The sequence below is a fragment of the Lissotriton helveticus genome, chromosome 5_1 (assembly GCF_964261635.1).
Source record: "Lissotriton helveticus chromosome 5_1, aLisHel1.1, whole genome shotgun sequence".
NCBI lineage: Eukaryota > Metazoa > Chordata > Amphibia > Caudata > Salamandridae > Lissotriton > Lissotriton helveticus.
In genome coordinates this window covers 1044401398-1044420304 of record NC_136065.1, presented here as the reverse complement: position 1 = coordinate 1044420304, position 18907 = coordinate 1044401398, and the positions used below count along the sequence as shown (strand labels likewise).

The 18907-nt window shown below is 46.3% G+C and overlaps 1 protein-coding gene across 1 annotated transcript in view; it reads left to right on the top strand.

Annotated features, from left to right (window-relative positions):
* PI4K2A (phosphatidylinositol 4-kinase type 2 alpha) overlaps positions 1-18907 on the top strand; it is a 243754-nt gene that overhangs the window by 159861 nt on the left and 64986 nt on the right. The window lies entirely within an intron of this gene.

Genomic DNA, 18907 nt, shown 5'->3' with positions numbered 1-18907 from the left:
CATGCAAGGCGGAATAATAAGAATAGTCCTGCTCGCCCATATGCTGCGCTCGCCATGTATCAGTCAACCCCCAATGAGCCTGCCAATCTCTCCGGAGTTTTAAGAGCTTATCTATGGGTGCCCGGGGTAGCGGTGAATGTGACCTATCTATCTCAGTATCTGTGACTGAGTTGAAATCACCCCCCAAAAGCACCGTACCAGTCAGAAATGACGCCAGTTTCCCTGTTAACCGAGCGAAATAAGCCTTCTGGTCCACATTAGGGGCATGCACACTGCATTGTCATGTCCCTCCCATCCAACCTCCCATAACGGCCACAAACCACCCTTCAGGATCCACTATCTGCTGAGCCGGCTGGAAAGGAACTCCCGCCCTCACCCAGACTAGTGCACCCCTAGCAAAAGCAGAATACGTTGTATAAAAAAGCTGCCCCCTCCAGTGACGCTGCAATGCCTGGCCTTCAACACGGTCCACATGGGTTTCTTGGAGAAAAGCTATCTGCACCCCTCTACGCACCAGATAAGCATGAACCCTGTGGCATCTCAACATCGTATGCATCCCCCGTACATTCCACGTGATCCATTTGAACTCAGGTGATGTCCCCATATCGCTGGCTAAATCTGTTCCACAATTGCATTTCCTGCATTGGCACACCGGTGGCTCTAACTACCCCAAAAAAAAACAACCAACACCCATAATCAACCCCCTTCTCACCCCAGAACAGGCTCTAAATAGCTAGTAACCATCCAAACTGCCCACTAACAGTTACCCTGGAAGCTACCAGGGATTCACTCTAAGAGTGGAACTAGGGGGGGAGCTCTAACGCCTAGAAGACCTGGTTTGCCTCTCCACCACATCCACTCGCCAAATCCCACCATCAACCACCCGGTGCGAACAATTTCTTGCCCAAGCCCTCCAAATCACCAAACCTCTCCTAAGCACCCCCATCCCAAGCCCACAGTGCCAGGATCAATCGACCCCACACAATAGTTACTGGAAACATTGCATAAGGTCAGGCATCCACAATCTCGTCCGCCGTCCCTGGCGTAACATGCGGCATGGTATCACTCTCTGCATCCGTTCCATCTGAATCCGTCCCTGCCGACTCCTTTTCCGAGTTGGCCGCTCCCAGTGGTGTTGTGCCGTTCGCCTGCGAGATTTCGGTTACGGCTTGCAGGGCTGCCGACCTCTCTTTCTCCGCTGTGTCGCGGAAGGTTTCTGAGTACCGGGGCGCCGTCCTATGTTGTGCCTAGTGCGGCGCTGTGCCTCCGTCATTTACCCCCCAGCGCCTCCGGTTCCATCCGTCCCTGCCCGGTAGGTCTCCAACCAGCTCCATGCTTCATCTGGGTCATTATGGAAGAATGTTTTGCCATCCACCGTCACTCGCAAGCGCGCCGGGAACATCAGTGAGTACTGAATGTCTTCGTCTTGGAGGGCCTTCTTGACCGCCAGAAACGAGGCTCGATGGCGTTGTACATCAAAAGTGTAGTCCGGGAAAGTGACACCTTATTATTGTCCACTCTGTATGGACCCGCAGTGCGTGCTTTCTGAAACAGTAGGTCCCTGTCTTTATAATGGAGCAGGCGAGCCACCACAGGCCTGGGTGGTCTCCCATGTGTCAACGGACGGGCAGGTACCCTATGCGCCCTCCCCAGGGTATAGAATCGAGTCAGGCAACCTCCGTACGCAGCCACTGCTCCAGGTAATCTATCATGCTGTCCCCTTCAACTCCTTCCGGAAGGCCAACTACCCTTACATTATTCCTTCTATTACGCCCATTGGCATCTTCAGCCCTTCTTTCCAGTACTTGGATCCTGCAACTGACCCCCCCCCCCCCCCCCCCCCCCCCTCTGAACATCAAGTGCTTTCTGCGCCGGTTCTAAGACCTCCAAGGCAGCCTCATTTTGCTTCACCCAGTCGACCAGCTTCCCATGATCTGCCCGCAGGAGACCCTGTCCCAACGATACCTGAGCAATGTCCTGTTATAGCGCCTGCTTCGTGTCCGTGATAGCGCGGAGGATCTGGTCCACCTGCCACTGCATCAGCCCCTCTGGAGGCGGGTCAGCGGCGTCTTGCTTATGCTGTTCTGCCGCTCCATCCTCCGGCTCCGGGGGAGCCCCCCTGACGGCCTCGCGGCTTTCCCATGGCGACCAGATTATGTGAGCCCCAGCACCTCATGTAGTCCGGCGACGCGGGGCTCTTCGTTAGCTGGGGGGCACGGGTCTTCCGGGGGCCACCAGCCCTGGCCGCCCACAACACCCCCGGAGGATACTTGACCGCCTCTGCCGCGCGTAGGTGACCCAACCGCACAGTCTACTCTCAGGTGAGACCCCCAGTTGCCAGTCAAAGGAGCGTCAGGCCCAGCAGGACCACAACAACCCTGCCATTACCCCCCCCCCTGCTTTTGAGCTGGACCAGCGGGGTTCTCTACTCTATCCAACTAGACACTACAGGAGGAGGGCTTAACAGGCAGTTACTCAATGCAGGTAAGTATGTCTCCTCACACCAAATGTTCCTCCAGGCACCGTGCCGGGAGCATCCGACCAGCGCCTCCAGACGAGTCAACAGGAACCTCTGAGGGCACACACCTCAGCCCAGGAACTTCCCGCTGTCACAGTGCGTCGCAGCGCCCTTCAAGGTGTCTCTACTATAGGTATTCCCCGGGAAGGGAGGCGCTCCCCCACCTTCCCAGTCTCTCTACACTGATCTGCTGCAGACCCCTCAGCTGTCCCACGCCCCCGGGTGGGTGGGGGAATCAAGGGCGCCTCCATCGGCGCCGGCTGTATGCAGGCGCAATAAAGTCCCTCGTCTCCCGGAGCAAATCAGCAGCGGTCCTAGCACTGTAGATGGCGGCAGTGAGTCACTGATTCCATGTTGCTATGTGGGGTGGCTCACGGTTGCCCCATGGAGGTTCTATCCCTCTCTCAGGCCTCCACACCGCACCGCTCTCCGGCTGGGTAGATGGGGATCTTCACAGGTATCCGTCGTGCAGCACAGTCCTCTCTATGAGACCTTCACACCCCCCTCTGCCATTTTGTCCCCTCCTCTGGATCGCATCCTGGGGGAGCGCTCTCGGACCGGTCGCCTAGCTCTAGGCGCTCCATGTTCTGGAAGGTTTATTCGTAGATCAGAACAGCTTGACATCCACAGCAGGGAACAGCATAGAAAGACATCCACTCCTCACAGCAACCGCTAACACTCCGCCCCACGTTCTACTATGACACTACAGATTCTAAGAACCCTAAAAAAGTCACGGGCATGGAATACCACACACCTCCCCCCTTTAACAAAAACAAAAAAAAACAACACTAAAAACGAACAAAATCTCTAAATTTCTGAGGAAAAAACTTCACACGAGAACTCCTACGGGAGACATTTGGAAACTGAAAATAATCAGGAGAAATACGAGGAGAAACATTGTCATGAATAGAAGAAGTTGAAGGATTGTCATTAGAAACATTTTCCTGAACAGTGCTATGCAATGTGCTAACATTTGTTGAATTATCATGACAGGAACCTTCGTTTTGATGGGAAAGATGATCAAAAGCTTCATGAGTACCTGAAAAGCAAGAATCATTATTAACAACACATGGGTGTTCAAAAAGCTCCAAATTGGGTTGTCGAAATGAGGACGAAGGAAGATTAGATTTGCACAAGGAAATACGTCGGAAATTCCAAATTTTCCCACCCTCAACTCTCACAGCTTTACTATAAACCTCAGTGACCACAACGGGACTAGACCATCTAGAAATACCTTTGCGAACAAGACCTCCAAATTTTACTCGCACAAGGTCACCCACACGTAACTTAGAAGAGCTAGTTCTCTGGGGAAAATTTTCCAAAATATTAGCTTGGTAATTGCAAACACGATCTCTAACACCTTTAAGATCCAATTCTAAGTAATCTTTCTCCTTGGTCTTCAACCACCAGGGCATGAGCTTTGAGCCAGGTTTCCTACAACGCAATATCTCAAAAGGAGATAAACCAGTCACAGAATTAGGGGACATGCGATAAGTAAAAAGAGTAGCTTGCAAAGCTTCTCTCCATTTCAAACCACTACGTAAAGCTAACTGACAGGATTCCTTAATGACCCTGTTAAAACGCTCAACCTGACCATTAGCCTGGGGAAAATAATTAGAAACTCTCTTGTGAGTAACTCCACAGCTGGAAAGAAAAGATGTAAAAGCAGCACTAACAAACTGAGGACCATTATCAGATATAATTTCTTTAGGCAAACCCTCACGGCAGAAAACTTCATTCAAAAATTCAATAATGACTTCAGAATTAACTTTCTCTACAATTTTCAATTCAGGCCACTTAGAAAAGTAGTCGACTAAAACAACAGCAAACATGTCTTTGCCGGATTGATAATTAAAAGGTCCAATAATGTCAACACCTAACTTACGCCAAGGACTCTGAACAAATTCAATGGGCGTAAAGCCGCCAGAAGAAATAGGTTTAACAGTTTTGTCACTTAACGAACAAGGTGTACAATTCCTGATCCACCTGTCAATCATAGAATCCATACTGGGCCACCAGTAAAATTCTCTTATCCTTCTTTTAGTTGTGGACATCCCCATGTGTCCTTCATGAGCGATGTTGCAAATAGACTCTCTGATATTTCTGGGAGGAACAATTTTATCAGATCTAAGAACCATGCCAAAGTCTTCCATTAACTCATCTCTAACTTTATAGAAAGAAGCCAAATCACCAGTTAGTTTCCTCTCTTCAGGCCAACCATCCCTCAAAAAGGTTCTCACTTTCAACATCACATCATCCAATTGCATAGCTTGTGTCCATAGGGTTTCAGAAATTAAATTGGAATGAGCATCACCCGCAAAAATGTTAACATCAGACAAAGTAAAAGCGACATCACATTCATCAGACTGCACAAGATCAGGACTATCACTAACAGGAAAAAGTGACATAAAATCTGCATGAACATTCATGCGTCCAGGAACGTAAATAACTTCACAACGATACTCCTGCAACTTGGCTGCAAGTCTCGCTAAGCGAGCAGTCAGAATCCTGCCCCCACCTGCAGACAACATACTAACAAGAGGTTTATGATCTGTCCTCAAAGAAAACTTTGTGCCCCAAAGGAATTGGCGGAAATGTTGGACTGCCCAAGTACAAGAAAGTAATTCCTTCTCTATGGTAGAATAATTAAACTCGGCTCCTCGTAAAGTCCTGGAAGCATAAGAAACTACATACTCCCCGAACTTATCTTTCTGCATCAGAACGGCACCAAGCCAACATTACTGGCATCCACGTATACAATACACTCTTTGGCAACAGAAAAAGGTTTTAGAAAAGGGGCTTCCACAATTTTACTTTTGAGGGTATCAAAAGAAACTTGTTGGTCGTTACTCCAAAGAAATTTAACTTGTTTTTTGAGTAAAGAACGTAAAGGATGAACAATCGTAGAATAATTCTGTACGAATTTGCCATAAAACTCAGTGAGACCAAGGAAAGACAATAACTGCTCCTTGGAAGTTGGAACCGGAGCTGAGGTAATACTTTTAACATGGTTGATTTTGGGCTTGATGCCATCACGAGAAATTTCATGGCCCAAATATCAACATGGGACTGTCTAAATTTACATTTTGAAAATTTTAAAGTGAGACCTTTCTCTTGCACGCTACTTAAAACTGAATGCAGATTACAATCATGTTCTTGAGAATCCTTGCCAAAAATTAATATATCATCTTGAAATGCTATTGCTCCTTTACAATTCTTTAACAACTCCTTCATTAGACGTTGGAAAACGGAGGCAGCACTTGCTAGCCCGAAAGGCATTCTCAAATACTGAAACATACCTTCCGGGGTAACGAATGCAGTCAATTTCTTAGAAACTTCGTGCAATTCCACCTGGTGGTATGCGCTAGCCAAATCAATTGTAGAAAACACAGTGGCACCAGAAAGAGAAGAAATCAATTCGTGAATATTGGGTAGAGGATGTTTGTCAACCTAGCTTTCTTGATTCAAGCTGCGGAGATCAACACATAAGCGAAGATCTCCTGAGCTCTTAAGTGATAAAACAATGGGCGAAACCCACGGGGAAGATTCAATAGGTTCAATAATTCTTTTCGAAATGAGATCATCCAAAATTTCTCTGAGTTTGCTTCTATAGGCTAAAGGAACGTTCCTGACTTTATGTCTGACAGAGACAGCGTTATCATTGAGGATTATTTTGTGTTTAAAATTCGTAAATTTCCCAAGAGTATCTGTAAACACATCAGGAAATTTTAACTTAAGGTTGTTTACATAAGTGGCATTCTCAGGTAAGTTACTAGAATCAATTTCACCCACAGAAAGTACACTCAAATCTGTGAAACAGACAGGAGGATTGGAATTGGGATCAAGTTTGATTCCTAAATCATGTTGGTGCGGCCAACCCAGAATGGCCACACCCTTAGTAGCTACATATACCTTCCCTTTGGTGACTCTATCTTTGACTTGGATAGTAGCCCAAAAGAAACCCTCTAGGCTAATTTTTGTCCAAGTGTAACCTCCGGGTTGAATGTCGGATTTTAACAATTCCCTGTCTTTCCATAAGTCATTGAACAATTTCAGACTAATAATAGTATACCATGAACATGAATCTATCATTAAGTCAATAGAAATGTTGTCAATTAAAATGGGCCACGAAGGGAATTGTTTATGTTCATCCTCATCAACAGAGAGTATGCAGTTAAAACTGTTGATAACCTCTTCTTCTTCCTGAGAGATGTAATTAACTTTTTGGAGAGAACGACACACATTACCAAAATGGCCTTTCCTTTTGCATTTTACGCAAATTCTATCCCAAGCAGGACACCCTCTATAATTACCCAGATGGTTAGGACTACCACATCTATAACATGCAATATTTCTTTTAGTAAACATCTTGTTATCAGAGAAATTCTTATTATCAACAAATTTCTTATCGTAGTCTTTCTTGTAAACACCTTTAGGATTAGAGGATATTTGGCTTTTAACTAAAGAAACTTCAGGTTCAGTTGTCTGAGGCTTTGGAGTAGATGTAGAACCACGAATCTCTGATACAAATAGTTCGGACTGTTCAATTCCCTTGGCAATATTAATTACTGCGCTCAGAGAGGATTCAGTGCCTAGCCAAAGTCTTTCTTCGATTTTTTTGCTTTTAGTTCGCATCATGATCTGGTCACGGAGAACTTGTTCATAAGAAATGGTTTCGAAAGCACAAGAACAAGCCAATGAACGTAAAGCAGAAACCTAGTCCTCAATGGATTCGTCTTGAGTAAAACTTGAACCTCTCCATAACAGTATTTATTTTCCTACCAAAACGAGTTTTCATCTGTCTGGTAGCTTTCTCAAAAATATCTATGTCTCCTGCTCCCTCAATGGGAGGAAGATTGTCAAATTCTTTGATGCCAGCACCGCCCAAACAATGTCTTAAAAGGGCTAGTTTGCATTTGGCTGAACATCCATCCTTTTCAAGGACATCAACATACGCCATGAACATAGGAAACCATAAATCCCATTCAATGCTAGGTTCCCCAGCAGATTGTAGAAAATGAGGAGGAGCAGCTATGTTTGACATTTTGAATAGAAAAGCTGAAAGCTGTTGTAAAATGTATCAAGAATGATTGAAAACGTAGGAAAATAAATACCTCTTTTTATTTTTGAGAGAACTGTAGTGCTGGAGTGCAATCGAAGCTGAAAGGATTCAAATTGTGAAAGATTAAAAAAAACCAAAGAAAAACAAGATGGAGGCTCGTAAATGACGTCACGGCGTCATGAGGGTTGAAAGGTGACTCCCACAGTGCCGCGCGATGACTCAGGCGCTCGCGTTGTCCCAGAATTCCCAGCGGAGCCTCACTGTGGTCGGCGCGTTCAAGAGAACACGGAGAAATAGAGGCAGGAGGCGCGGGGACAGAACGCAGGGTGAGTTCAAGCAGCGCGCTCACCAACGGCAACTCTAAAGCGATGTTAAAGTCATTAGTAAAAAAGTAAATTAAACGTTACCAAAACGCTGAAAAGTTGTAACAGACGAATCACAGTCAGCGCATGCTCCGATGTGTACAAAGTCCAGCTCAGTCTCTTCTTTTAAAACGATTGTTAAAGTGAACGCTGTTCTTAAAAGCCTCAAAACCAGAAATCTTCGATGAAGAGATGCATCCCATCCTCGTCGCCAATATTTATGTAGTAATTGGGTCCACACAGAATCTGGTTTCTGGAAGGTTTATTCGTAGATAAGAACAGCTTGACATCCACAGCAGGGAACAGCATAGAAAGACATCCACTCCTCACAGCAACCGCTAACACTCCGCCCCACGTTCTACTATGACACTACAGATTCTAAGAACCCTAAAAAAGTCACGGGCATGGAATACCACACTCCAGTCCTCCTCAACTCCAGGATAATGTGCAGAGGGTCCGGGCCCAGCGGGGGTGATTACGCCATAAGCAGGTGCTCGTAATCTCCAATGAACAGGGGCAGCAACAGCACTCACAACGTGGCCGCCATCTTGAGCGCAGGCGCCCGGGGACAGGAATCGCCGAGTAGCTCCAGACACGGCGATCACAGCCTTCCAAGGCTTCAGCAGCAGCAGTAGCCTGGTTCTAGGGTCCCGGGGCGCTACTCCCAGCTCACGCTGTCGTGGCAGGGTTCAGGTTTGATGTTTGCAGGGAGACGGCGGCCGGTGCTCCGCAGTTTGCGACAGTCTCCACACCGCACCGCTCCCTGGCTGGGCAGATGGGGGTCCCCACGGGCTGCACGCACCTCCGGGGTAGTGTGCAGGTGGCCCAGAGCCAGCGAAGGTGACTCCGCTGAAGGTTGGTGCTCGCAATCGCCGAGGGACTGGGGCAACAACAGCATTTACCGCACCGCCGTCATCTTGAACGCGGGTGCCCTGGGACAGGAATCGCTGAGTTACTTCCAGGTACGGCGCTCACAGCCCTCAAGGCTTCGGCAATAACAACAGCCCTGTTTCAGAGTCCTGGGGGGTTATTTTCAGCACCTGCAGTTGTGGCAGGGGATCAGGATTCATGTTTGCGGGGAGACGGCGGCCGGAGCTCCTCAGCTCGTGTCAGTCTCCATCGGCTGCAGGCCATGCCCCTGTGCATAAGTGGCATGTGGTCTGTTTTTGCCACAAACAGTAAACCCTAGAGGAAGAACCTGAAAATGCTTGATAACCCAATTTCCTGTCTATGCTTCGCTTTGCATGCACCCACTGATTAATCAACCCTTGCCCCTATGAGCAGTATTGAGAAAAGAGACGGCCCACATTTTTTGTGACCTTTCATCTGTGACACAACTGTGTCCGGCCCCTTTTTCTGGATGCTGCAGTTAACAGGGGACAGTGTTACCCTCAAAATGCACTCGAGAAAGATGTAGACAAATGTCTTCCTTTAGACCTCAAAAGTCCCCTCTGTATTAACAGCTCCAATTTGTGTTCAGGGAAAATCTTGAAGCATTTAATGGGTGATATACAATCAACAAGGAATGAAAAGTGAGTGATAAAATAAATACATTTCAAGGCAAGATATTACAGAATAAGAATAATGAAAGCCATATGTTACTACCAGAGACCTTGTGTGGATCTATACAATGGAATCACCACCTTTCAGGAACAAAAAGTGAGGTTTATAAGCAAATACGTGGAGAAAAGCAATATAGAAGAAATGTGGATTTTCTCATTTGTGCATCACACAGTATATCAAGCATATCCATGAATATCAGATATGTCAAAAACCAAGGCACATCTGACAAAAAGGTGTGCTTGTTGTCATTTTCATTGAATACTGCTAAGATCCCTTTATTATTTTTAACTTTGGGATAGTGGGTTAAAGGAGTGGGACATAAGAGAGAAAGTGACATTCTGTTTCACATTTCCTACCAACACATGACTGTGCCTCCTACTACATTACTTATTGGTGTAAGCACGATGCGGGTATCCTGTTTTTATACACATCAGTGGAACATTAAATTAAACTGTTTTCTTTGGCATTTGTGTAGCATAAATTGTCTTTCGGAGGACAGATTAAATATCCTGTTCATGGTCCCCAAACATACACAAGTGTACAAATGTGAACACAAAATTTGAGAGTGCTCAAAATACCTTCCAAGTAACCCATTAGAATTATGCTGAGGTCTAGACATATCCCATTCAAGCTCTTTGCTCTCTCCCAACCCCCCTTATTGTTCACTAGTCTGTTATTCTGCATACCTGATGTTTCATTACCTTGCAGGTGATCTTGTTGTGTGCATATATTCTAAAGGATATGAAGATAGTATTAAAGTAATGATAGAAATTAGGGAGCTTTTATATGCCTGCAGACTAGGATGAAATGGTTCAAGTAAGCTTGTAGCAGCTAACAGTGCTATAAAATATAGCTTTTTGGCTTAATTTGACAAATCATTGTTATAATGCTCTGACAATCTAGGAAACAGAATGTAGTGTAATACGCACCACATTTTGTGTTGCTTTATTCTCCAAGCAAGGTGTAAATTCTAAACGACCAAAATCCAAAACACTAAGGGGCTCGATTCACTAAGTACGTGCAGAGATCTCTGCCAGCCCATATTTTACCTACATTGTGGAATTTATAAATGTTCCCAGTAGTATGCTTGAAAAGTCGCAGATATACTTCTGGAAATGTCTTCTGACATTCCCATCAACATACTATTTATGCTGTGCAGCACAGGAGGAATAGGATTCTCTGTGCTAACACACAATTATTTTCTTTGCATGGATAATATTTGTGCCCCATGAAGAAAACCCATGCCGTACATTTTCACCATATGCTGGGGTTAGTCATTCCCTTCCCACCATGGAAACTATTTACTCCAGCGCTTGGTTGGAGTGTAAGTCCATTGCTTTCCAGTGTGATCAGAGGACGAAGATGAATCTGTGAATGCAGATAAATGTCTGTTTGTGGGCGCTCACAAAGATTAACCAATCCTTTGCACACACCTTTCCCACATGTGATTTCTGGATGTGGAGAACTCTGCACTTATGACAGAGTTGAATAGGCTTATTTATCTCTGCCAAGAATCCCTTTGTGAATTCCTGGCTGGCGTATTTAAGGTCAATGTGATTCTAAACATATTTTGGAGCCAAATGCATCTTTGTGAATACACCCCTACATCTAGATATTGTAGATAGCACCCTTCTCCTCTCAGAGCCCAATATCCCCATCCCATACATCTCTGTAATGCTCTCCGACTGCGTTCTTTGCCTCAGGTCCTATGCAGTGCTCCGCTGACTCTGGTGGGACTTGTGCTATAAAAATACCATAAACATTCATACACACATCCATAAAAAATGCAGAGTTCTGTGATGATCCAATGTAGTTTGTTCAACGGGCATTGAGTATTTTAGATATGCATGTGGGGTATTTTTGCTTTCTTAGTTGATGGTAGGTTGAGCATGCTGTGATGTGTAGATGTGTTTTCTTTTTATGGTTATTTTAATTCTTCCACTGGCTTTGTAGTGCACTGATTTTTGTCAGTTCTACAAGGTCTTGTAGAGCTGTTCCACATTGTAAACATGTTTACTCAGAGATTTAAGTGAAGTGGATTATGAGGGCTAAAAAGTTCAGAGTTCCATTGTCTGTTGGTGGTTTTGTTGGTCACTGATGCGTTAGTAATTCATATTCTCAGTGAACTTTAAAAGCAATAAAGTGGGAGTCAATGACAGGAGTGAAATGCCGTGGAAACTGATGAATTTAAGCAGGCACAAATTAGGCAAATGAGGTGTCCTCCTCAGTGTTTTAGCTAACCTTGATGTCCAAGATGGCATCTAAGATGATGTCAGTGAGTGCTTGACTGTTTTACAGAGCTCTGTCTTTTAAATTGAATGAGCATCAAAAAGGTAGCTGAGGGAGAGCCACAGTCGAGAAAAGATTAACATTTGGTCATACATTTCCTGGACAATAACTGCTAGCCCAGCTCCAGCTTTCTTTTGTTGGTTTGTGGTGAATATTCTGTTGTCAAGGTGGATGGGCTCGTGGTGAACTGGTGGATTATCGGTCCCTAATCTTGTTATGTAATGAACAGATACAAATGTGAGCCATGTACATCTGTATGTGTTTACTTGTTTTCTTAGTGAATCAGTCTATAATTGGTATTTGTCTTGTTTCTTTGTCATTTATTTTTTCTGTCTCAATCTAGACTCTAATCATCTTTTTTCTTCTCTACACCTCTTCTGTACTGTTATTCTCCTTTATCCAGAGTAAGTGTTTGTGGAGTTCCTCCACAAATAGTTTAATTTTCTCTTTTGGCTCTCATACCAGTTCATCTCATCCACTCCTTTCCTTGCTGTTGCTCTTATTCTCCGATGCCTCTCTTCGCTTTATTACCCTCTATCATTCAAGCTTACACATATTATTATTATCTTGCTGTTCTCCTCCATCCATTCTCCTTTTCACTTTGCATTCCTCTACATGCCCTCTGACTCTGTCATCTCAGTCTTTGTCTCTCTTTCCCTCGTTTACAGCCTCTCACTGTCCAGCTTATTCTTTCATTATATAATTTCTTTTTACTCCATGGTGGCAACTATCGGAGTGCAGTAGAATAAGTTGATGGCATGGTTGACCTCTATTATGATTATGAGCAGGCAGTGTCATTCAGCACTTTGCTTCTCCTTGTACCCAAAGAGGACTGTGCAGCAAAGTTTCAGTTGTCAAAAGCCCTGGGCTCCCCTTGGTGCTATTTATGTGCCCTGGAAAACACATGCATCCTTAACTTTACAGGCCCAGGAAGCAGATGTCCAATCCGTTCATAGGTGCTGATGTCTCTCTTCACTGCTGGTTCCATACTGGAAACTTTCTCTCCCCCAAGAGAAGGGGTTACTCCATCCCTTTCTTGTAGAAAAGAAAGGTGACCTGACCTGACCATAGACACCAATCCCATAGGTGTAGAGCATGGAAGTGCTCAATGCTCCTGTCTGGCAGGTCCCTTTTCAATCTGTGTACTGGGTTTGGAAACCCCAGTTTGGAAAACAACAGAAAACCAAGAGCCACTGGTGATTAAAGGGATATGCTCTCCATTGATCTCCCAGGCTCTCTGGAGCTGGTGAGTGTGGAGCTTTGTTATACAGGAAGAGCCATAGACCATTGAGAACCGAGTGGTTTTTACTAGTTTAGCGCATAGAGAGAGGGAAGAGCAGCCAGATAATCCTAGTGTTGAGTGGGTGACAGGCTCTGTGTGCATAAAGATGGTTGAGTAGAGTTGCCAGATAGTTGATGCTAGGTGGGGCGTGGTCCTATTTCATCGCCTACTGAGGGGGAAAGGAGAGTTTCTGTGGTACAAGTGGGACACTGCCATGCTTAATGCACATGGGATTAAGGATAGAGATAAGAGAATTGCAAGATAACTGGAGTGGTGAGCTGTACTGCTATATATCCCTCCCAAGCACCCCACCCCTGCCTGCTTTCCAGTTTGTGGGGAAACATTGGAGAACAAGGTTTCCAAAGGAAGTCCATATTGGCTTGCTAGTGCTATAGGATGGAAAATTATGAAGCAAAATACTTGAAGTGACCGAACCACAGTAGGAACCTGGCATTGCTTTCTTGTTTCAGTCCATCAGCATTAAAGAGGAGTGGATGTGATTTGTTGGAAAGAACAGTCCAACAAAGAGACACTGCAAGATTCAGCAGCACCTCAGACAGCCCTTTCTATGAAAGAATATCCTTTAGGAGAAAATGTACTTCATATGAACATACCACACTGAATTTTCAGTGAAAGAAAAGCGCCTAGCCGCAGTGGGTGAATTACTTTGGGTAGCCCAAGTCCAACTAGCGTTTAATGCAAAATAGGGGACAGCCACGCAAAATTTCAATAGAGAGTGGTCATTACAACGGACCAGGTTTCCCACTAGAAAATTATCATTTGACTCAGTACGCAGAAAATATGTAAAATTCACTCCAGTATATATTAATTTTCTCTTAATAAAAGTCTATGTGTCAGGATCTTATGATATCATTTAGTTAGTCACATCAAAAATGTATCTAGTCTGCAGTTGTCTGGATCTTTACCTCCAAGGAAGCGCAGGACGACCTTGGAGAGAAGGTATCATTCATTTCCACAAATACTAACTCTGTACTCTCAAAAACCCTGCTTTCTCACCAGTTTTGAAAGAGAGGTCATGCTTACTGAAATCTGCAAGGTACAACGAGACATCATGATCTTGAGCCTTGCATAGTCATGCAGAGTTACTGGCAAATGCAATGCTATGCAAAGCTTTCAAACATAAGACATAAACTTTTTTGGTATTAAGTCAATATATAATCATAAAAGTATACATGTGGTTACATGCTTTTCCTCTCCATGAATATATGTAGTATAGCATAACGTAATTGAATATATTTTCATAGTAGTTGAGGATTCCGAATGTCCGTGCACAATGTAAAGTACCCATATATATTTGAAAGCTCTGTATGATGTTTTGACTCACTTTATCTGAGAGAGTTTAGTTTATGTTGTATTGGTGTGAAAAGATCATTTCAAGAGGTCATATGCAAGTGGGACGTGTGACTTGGATATTGCTTACTTTATTTTCCACACACTCTGCTCTGACAACATAGCTTGGGTATTTGATTTTGACTAGCCGACACTCACAAATCTTAGTTGTGAGGTCTGCTTTTATCAGTTTGGAGCATAGGAGGCGACTTGTGCTGCCATCTCAGGAATGTTTGTAAATAAGGATGTCACAGAGGTACAGCCTAGACAAGTGTTAGTGGGACGAATGAATGAAGGAATTAACTTATAGAGCGCGAACAAATGCCCAAGGGTGTCAAGGTGCTGATAACGGAAACCCGGTCAGAAGAAGGGAAGTATCAATTCTCTAAGAGATTAGAGGGCAAGGAGCCAGGTCTTTAAGGATTTATGGAAGAGAGAGTGATTCTAGACAGGAAATTGATGTAGGTAGAATGTTCCAGAGTTTAGATGCAGCCACAGCAAAGGCTCTTCCTCCCCACCTTGCACTCCTAAACCTAGGCACCACCAGCCAATTATTGTTGGCAGTTCGCTGCTATCTGGCAGGAACATAGCGATGGAAGAGGTGTTTAATTCCTTCTGGACATGAGTTATGAAGTGTCTTGTGAACAATACAAGGACGTTAAACAAAATTCGCTTCTCAGCTGAAAGCCAATGCAATTTTCGAATAGCACCGGAAATCGAATGATATTTGGGAGGTCTAGAATCAGTCTCGCTGCGGCATTCTGGACAAGATCCCTGCAAATACTCAGGGCTATTCTGGGGGAGGGGGGGGACTCTAGCGCCACATATAGATCCTTATAAAAGGATCTAAATCTAGCCACCACTGCCTCAACTCCCTCAACCACAGTCCCTTCTTCTGTCAACAATGCTTCCACCGCCTTGGCCTGGCGCTGCCCTTTAAGTTTATTCACTAACATTCTCCCACATTTGTTCCCCCACATGTTTAGGGCGTAGTATCGAGTACTCTGCGCTATCCAGATCCAGGCTTGCCAATTGCTTCCTAGCCGCCTCCAGTTGTTGCCAGACCCTGGGCACCCCATTGCAGTGGTGTATACGTTCGAGTTCTCGCATTTGTAGTTGCAATTGTATGCGCTTATCTCGCCTGAATTTATTGTCCGCCGCCGCGATGATGATTAACTCCCCCCTGATTACTGCTTTCATTGCATCCCAAATCACTCAATCAGAGTTTCAGGGTGTCATTTACTTCCAGGTAACCCCTATTCCCCCTTTCAACTTGTTTAACTATGTCTCGTCTATGGAGTAGTGCTTCACGTAAGCGCCACAAGTGGGTCCCCTGGCTATGAAGTGGAAGTGGAAGGGTAAGGTCCAGCAGGACTGCTGAGTGATTGGATAGGGAGCAGGACTTAATCTCTACCGAGCGTGTCGCTGCTTGAACCTCCCTCAACCCAAAAAGAAGTCTAGTCTAGTGTAGGGTTTATGTGCGTGAGAGTAGAAAGTGTAATCCTTTGAATCTGGGGGTGTGACCTGCCACAGATCCTTCAGATCCATTTCCTGTAGCCATAGGGCCCCCCAGGGCTAACTGCACCTGCAGTGGAATAGCACTCGTTACATCACATAGAAATACCACTCATGCCTTTACAACGCAGGTATTACTACGCGATGTCAATTACGAGTACCATTACAAAGCAAAATTTTACCACGACTATACCTTTACCACGCATGCCATTTCAATGCCAAGCCATGCATGGTAAAGGTATACTCATGGTAAAGGTTTGCAAGGTAAATGACTCCAACCTACTCTATCCTAATCCCTAATGTAGTTCCACTGCACGAGCCTCACCGACCCCCAGTCCTCTCCCTACAACAAAACTACACTGCCCTGCACAACCCCTGACACTACCCTAAAACTCTACCCTACACAAACACACTACCCTAAACCCTAACGCGCTACCCCCAGCATGACCCTCCCCCACTCCTGTCCCTACACTCTGACACTACCCTACATGACCCCCCTACACTACCCTAAAACACTACCCTACACAAACACAACACTACCCTAAACCCTAAAATACTACCGCCCACATGACTCTCCCCGTAACCCCAGTCTGTTCCTACGCTCAAACACTACCCTGCACTATCCCCGACACTACCCTAAATCACTACCCTACACTACACAAACACCACAACACTACCCTAAACCCTAATACACTACCCCCAGCACGTCCCTCCCCCTACACACAACCCTACACTACACAAACATTACTACACTACTTCGACACTACCCTAAACTCTTAAAAAAGTAACCCCCACCCCAAGCACAATCCCCCCTTACCTCTCTCTCTCCTCGTGGTTCGTCCTGGTTCCAGCATCGACAGAGAGGCGGTGCACATAGTTGTGAGGAAACGAACAGCCCAGTTTTCTCACAACGATGTGGATAATCATTACATCGCATGTGTTTTAAAAATAGCATGCGATATAATGGTTTGCGTTGTAATGGTAGTCATTGTTACATCGCATGTGTTGTTACGCATGCGATGTAACAACTTGCGTGGTAACAGCCTCGTTGTAATGACTGTTTACCCTGCCGTGCCCTGTCTCTGGATCGCGGAGGAAAGCAAAGAGTCCATCCCTCTACCAGTGGTGAAGTCTCTGTGTTGGATAATGGCCAAATCTTCTGTGTCCCACTCCGTCTCCCAAGCCGCCTGCCTCCCTTGCAAGTCCTTCGACACAAACTGTGACATCTCAGGCAGGATCATTAGATGCAGTATCTTCCACTAGTTTGTCCAGCAGGGCCCTCCTTTCGGATGCCATAGTCTCCCAATCCAGGCTGACCCCTCCTTGGCTGGCGGGGGCCCAACGCCATCTCCATCGGTCTTCCGTTTCGTGTCCTCTGTCTTCGGTCAGGTCTCCTCCCAAGGCTCTATCTGTAGTAGTTCACATGCCACTGTCAGGGAGCAGAATTGATGGAGCTGGTTCTGCCAACAAAAGATGAGCCTGAGTGGGTGTCCCCAGGAGTAAGCAACTTTTTTGTCGCACAGGAAGGTCGAAACCAGGCGGAACTCTAGTTTTTTCTGAAGGGTGGAGGCCGCAAGATCTTAGTACAGGTGAACGGCCTGGCCCCAGAAAAGTTACTGATGCCCCCCCCTTTGGGCCATCCTCAGAATCCGTTCCTTCAAGGAGAAACTGTGAACACAGGTCGGGATGTCCAGCGATCGGGTGCACCAGGGCCACAGCGGCCCACCATCTGGGTTCTATCCAAGCGGATCTCTGATGCTGAAGTGTCTCCCAAAATCTGGGCAAACAAGTCCGCCAGGTAGGTCTCTATGTTCTCTCCTTCTGCCTCCCAAGGCTCCATTCAAATGTTATTTTGTCTGGATCGATTTTCTAAGTCCTCCGCATGTGCTCGTATGTCCAGTTGTTGTTCCGAAGTGGATGACTTCTTGTCGAGAGGTTTCACGTCCCTCAAAGGCATCCACCCGATCGCCTATGTCCGTCACTTCTTTTCAGATGTCATGAAGTTCAGTCAAGAGGTTTTTTTTAACCGCTGGAGGTCATCTCTCAGGCACGAGAAGAGGGCCCCCAGGTACGGGCGTGTGACCGGGGCCTCCAGTTCTTCCCTCGCTGGTCAGGTCGCCCCACTCATTCCCCTTTGGGTCTCCATCCTGGGAGCCTGTTGGCTTCATGAGCATTTCGTTGTTGGAGCTCCCTTTCCTTGCTCTCTGACGCCATCCGCTCTGCCCTACTGGGCCCTCTGTACTCCTCTCTGTCCCGCAATACTCGAACTGACCACTTGCTGTGGCTGTCCTACGTCCACTCCTCCTCAACGCATACCCCAGTTATCTGGCGCAGGTCGGAGCAGCCTCTTCTGATTACTGACCCGGTGTCCCCCCCCCCCCCCCCCCTCACCCCCCCCCCCCCCTCTGCTGTTGGTGGGCCAAGGCCATCTCCCCATCATCTGCCCAGGGCCAGCCTAACACCATTATAGTTGTCTCTCTCTTCGCCACTCCTGTGCCCTGCGGGCTGTGTCGACAGACTGAGCCTGGGGTCTAGCAGTGCTCGCTCTCTGGGGCTAGATCTTGTACTCCCACTGCCTCCCTCAGGTCTGCAGCCGACCTCTGCTCAAGTCGTTGTTCCCAGGGCTGGTCGGCGCTCCCCAGCTCTAGGGCACGCTGCTGTTTCGGGACTGCCCTGGTGAGACTTCGCTTCCGGGCCCCCTGATGCCGTTTCTGTGGGTCTCCACACTGTCTCTTAGGGCAGGGACAGAGTACCCTCCCTACCTTGTTCTCCAGGCTTCTGATAGGCCCTCAGCCGATCCCGGGGCCCTTCAACACACCAAGGTCTCAGAGTCCCTACCAGAAACCAAAGTCGCCTGACTTTGCCTCTAACCCCGGAAGGGGCGATCCTTTCCCTATAACCAGGGCACCCCCCCGCGGTCCGTGTCTCTGCTGCATGCGTCCACTATCCAGAAGATCGTTGGCAGG